Source organism: Pteropus vampyrus, unplaced genomic scaffold (genome assembly GCF_000151845.1).
Source record: "Pteropus vampyrus isolate Shadow unplaced genomic scaffold, Pvam_2.0 Scaffold113, whole genome shotgun sequence".
NCBI classification, from domain to species: Eukaryota; Metazoa; Chordata; class Mammalia; order Chiroptera; family Pteropodidae; genus Pteropus; species Pteropus vampyrus.
The window spans coordinates 3,682,844-3,687,584 of NW_011888894.1; positions in this window are offsets into that span (position 1 = coordinate 3,682,844).

A 4,741-nucleotide genomic window follows, 5' to 3' on the forward strand; every position below is an offset into this window, starting at 1 on the left:
AGGCTATTTCTGCACGAACAAGTCAATGAGCAGGAGGCCTTCCTCTGCCCGCTTTCGGGGCTGTGGACCACACAGCTAAAATAAGCAACACAAACTGTGGTCAGAGACTCACAACTCTCTTTCGCACAGGAGGCTGAAGACACACTTTCAGTTTCTCATTTGAAGTCTTCAACTTTTCTTCTTTATCTCTAAGAATGCTCACACTAGGCCTTCTGTAGCAAATCGGATTATCAGCTTGGGGAGAGGCTTTGGAGTCAGCTGAGCACATTCTCCCTGGGGCTAAGGGAATCTCTCGGCTAGTCCATCCTCTTCTTCGTGCAAGGCCAGAGCAGGCCACTCTGTACTCCATTACCCCTGAGAAGCAGGGCACCTTTCAGTCTAACCAAGCCAGAAACAGATCAGGTGCGCAAACAACACCACGGTCAGAGGCGATAAGGGTAAGCAAATAAATGACTAGGGAGGAACAAAAGCAGAGGTTTGGCTCTCAGCGCCCTGCAGATAAACAAGTGTTTGATCTGGGCTGAACACATCCCTTATCTGGGGAAAGATAACATTCACACTCAGAAGGCATCTGTGCTTGCAGCGAGAGTTTGGAACCCTGTGAGTGCTAGCCTGGTCCTCACACTGACTGAACTAGGGCTTGGGAACAATGGACTGGAGGAAACTGTTACCTCCCACTCCAAGGGGGTCACAGCACTTGAAGAAGACAGACCCAGAGATCTTAGCAGAAGAGTCTTGGTGGCACTGTCTCTACTCATTCACCAAGGGCCACTGGGGCATGCTGTGGATTTTCCACATCTGCTCAGTAAAGCTTCTTCGGCGGGAGAGATGTCAGAAGCCTCATTCTCTTTCTCACTGTTCAGGTTATTGAAGCTGAAGAAAGCAGTGAAGAATGAGACCAGAGGGGAAACCATTAGCAGGTCTCTAGCCAGACTTGATCGGGATAACTTATATGAAGATAATGATATTGACAATAATAGCAGCTAATATTTACTGAGCACTTAACTATGTGCCCGGCGCTATATCAAGTGTTTCTCCTGCATTATATTCTTCAATCCTCATCATAAAACTTTGAGGTCAGTACAATTGTTGACATTTGCAATTGAGAAACAGGCTTCAAGAAGTTAAGAGACTTGCCCAAAGCTTCCCCCACCAGTAAGCTGATCCAGAAGTAGAAACATGGACTGTCCATTTTAGTATGCAGACTCTTAACCTATCTTTATTGTATACAGATGGAAGCTGTTTGATGGATTTTCCCCATCAATCTCACTACTTTAAAGGATATAAGTCCTATTTGAAATGTTTCACAGTGAATTTTGGAGGGATTCTGATGAAATCAGGAGAGAGAAAGGAAACATCGAAAGGAGAGGAGGAGAGGGGAAACCAGCCAGCAGTGGTGGCCTGGCATGGGCTGGCACTGGTTTCCATGACACCCTCACCACAGCCCTGATATTCTCTCCCACTGTGGCAGGCAGCAGGTTGCCTCTCCGTGCCCACTCTTTCCTCTTTCCTCATAACCAGAGCCCAATTTTTATTACAGCACATAATAAAGATTACATTGGCCAGCCTCCCTTTTAGCTCGGTGTGGCCTCCATGGACCGAGGATGGGCCTCCACCATTCTGGTAAAACCTAGACTGTGAAGAGCCTGGTGCCTGACGACTGGGGAGCCACCGGGCCTGCCTGAGGCTGCTTACCTGGACCTCCTCTACGTGACAGGAAAAGGAACTTGTTTCTCATTTAAGCCAATGGTAGCTTGGGATTTTCTCTTGAATGCATGGATACCTAGTCCTAACTACTTTTTTTTTTTTTTTGTCTTCTTACAGAAGGGGAAACTCTCAGAAAGAGTAAGTAACTTGATCCGAAGTTATACAAGCATTATGTGGCAGAATTCAGATTTGAATTTGTCTATTTGACCCCAGAGTTCTTTGTCTTTCTAGGACAGTCAAATTAGTAAAAGTAATAGGAATATGCATATACTTAGTGCTTTGTAATTTGACAACATTTTCTTACATATTATACAATGTGTATGGTTTGGAATTCTGGGCTGCAAGCAACAGAAATAGACTTTAGATAACTTATACTAAAGAGGACTCCAGTAGGAGGGTGAGAGGTGGTGCACAGTTGACATTCGATCAGAGAAGCAAAATCAGCAGGGATTCATTATATGGAATTGACCTTCCCAGTGTGGGAGCTGATTAAGCAGTCTCTGTAAAGCTGCTGTCCGTGGGTCTGACGCTGGCGCTTGGAGTCCTCCGGGCCAGAGGCTGGGAAGGGGAAATGGATATAAAGCGGGGGAGGTCATCATCTGGGGACCACAAGGATGGGTTGCGCCCTGTGCCTCTGACCTAGGTGGCATAAATATCCTGCAACCATCAGTACCCTTCATCACGGAGCTAAGCACACACACCTGGCCCAGAAGTCGGAGAAGCTGAATGAAGATGCTGGGAAAGGCAGAGCCGTTGCAGGCCAGCCACTGCCTCATGCTAACAAGGTGAGCTGGCAGATAAATGACAACATGTTCTTTGCAGAAGGGAGAGAATTCTTGACCTGGGCTCGTAGGGTGGCTGGGCAGGCCAGGGGAGGTTGCCTGGAGTGAGGATGCTGAGGATGGGAATGTATGTGGCAGGCTGGGGAGAAAGAGAGATGGCACAGTAGAACAGAATGAACACTGATCACGGAATCAGAAAGCTGGTGTGTTATTCATGCCTTTTTGGGTTCGAGACAGAGGAACTCAACTCACATTGGATTAATAAGAACGAGGAGTTGTGTGACTGTGAAGTCGGAGTAAATCATCTTCCGGTGTAGCTGAATGGAAGATGCAAAGCTCATACTGTGCTGCATCTCTGAGTCTGGGCTCTTTCCTTGGGTCGAATGCATTCTCTGGCCGGCTCTCTGCACGTGGTGGCCAAGTGACCGAGTGTGTGTCAGCCCAGGCGAGATACCCCAACGGGCAGAGGGCACATTCCCCCAACAGTTCCAGTCTGCCTGGGCCCATACGCTCCCTGAGCCAATCATGACGGTCAGGGAGAAAAAAAGTAGTTAGGACTCTCTTTCTCCAGGCCCAGGTATGTGCCCACAGATTAAAAAAAACATGGAGAAAGTTGGGGGGTTCCCACAGCAAAGTCAGGCTACCATTGTCTCGAGAAGCAGGGGCACGACAACGGGGCAGACCAGAGGAGCAGATGCTTTTAGAAGGCTCGGTCCCAGTCTTCCTCTTCATGAGCTCTGGGTCTAGTTCGAGGCTTGTGCCTGTAACCAGTAAAACAACCCCATCGAATGAAATAAGGCATGCATAGGCCTTTTAGAAACTGAAACGGCCCCCCTCAAATCTAAAGAGCTATTATCGGGAGGAAACCAGCCTGGTCAGACAAGAGAGAGGATATCCAGAGAAAAAACATGGGAAACAGAGTTACCAGGGTGAGTGTAAGATGGCAGACTTCAAGATTAGGAGGACAAGTCCCCATGGTGCTAGCGTGGGTGCTGAGTGATCACTTGATGTTGGACACAAGGGCATACATTACCGAAGGATAAATAACCTTCAGAAGAGTCAACACAGTAACAGCTGCCAGCCTCAGCCCACGAGACTCTCATTAGTAACCAGCGGGGGAGACAGGGCTGCAGCTCTGGACCCTGGGGCCTCCCTCTCCTCATGCTTCTGTCAGGGGCAACCTGGGAAGGCGAGGAGGAGAAAGGGGGACCCATTAATTAGTGTAGCTCATGTCTAACTGCCTGCCTGCCGTGGGGAAAGGGCACCCTGAGAGGGGCTGGTCCCTCCGGTGGGCCTGTTATTTATCAGGCCCAGTGAGGCCTCCCGCAGGAGCGCTCAGGTGCCCCAGGGGCTGGTCCCTTGGGAGGAGCCATCTATGAAGTCATGGCAGAAGGCAGTGGAAACCCAGTGAGTCAGGTGCCCAGCACAGCCAGGAGACCTGCTCAGCACAGCACAGGCCTCCAAGAGAAGCCATTTAAATCTGCAGGCCAGTGCTGCCCCCCACCTGCGGGGGGACCACTTGTCCTGGGGTGCTGCTGGACTTTCAATGTGAAAACTGGAATAGGCCCAGGTACAGTGGGATGAGCTGGTCACCCTACTCCACCTTCTTAGCAGAGAATCATCCTCTGATTTCTGAGGAGCCGACTGGGAGGGGCTGCGATGTATGTGAGGAAGGAGGACAAATGGGGCCAGTTTGGGTCTTGCCTGCTCAGGCTTTGGGGATCTTAAAACAAGGAGAGAAACTAAGTTGTCTGCCCTCTGGTGGTTTGTCATTCGCTTCAAGGCAAGTGACATCTTTGCCATCGTATATGGAAGACTTGCAAGGTAAGAGACGTGTCCTATAGCACATTCTGGGGGAAGCAAAAATGCTGGCCACCGATCATTCATAGACCCAAAAGCAGATCCTCCCAATCAGGATAAGGAGAAGAAGCAGTAATAAAATGCTGTCATGGAAGGAGGGAGTAGAGGCTCCCGCCCCTTCCCTGGGGAACAGGGCTTGTCCTGTCAACACACTCAATAGATTCAGAGACAACTAACTTTTCTCAGTGTCTGCTGTGTGCCAGAGGAATTAGCATACGTTTTTCTTATGTAATTTTCCCAACTCTAGAAAATAGATTATTATCCACATTTTACTGATGAGACAACTGAGGCTCAGAGCCATTAAGTGAATTGCCGATGGTGACGCTGGTAAAATATAGTAAAGCCAAAATTTCCTTCTATTCTTCTGGTTTCATATCCGGTGTCCCTACCCC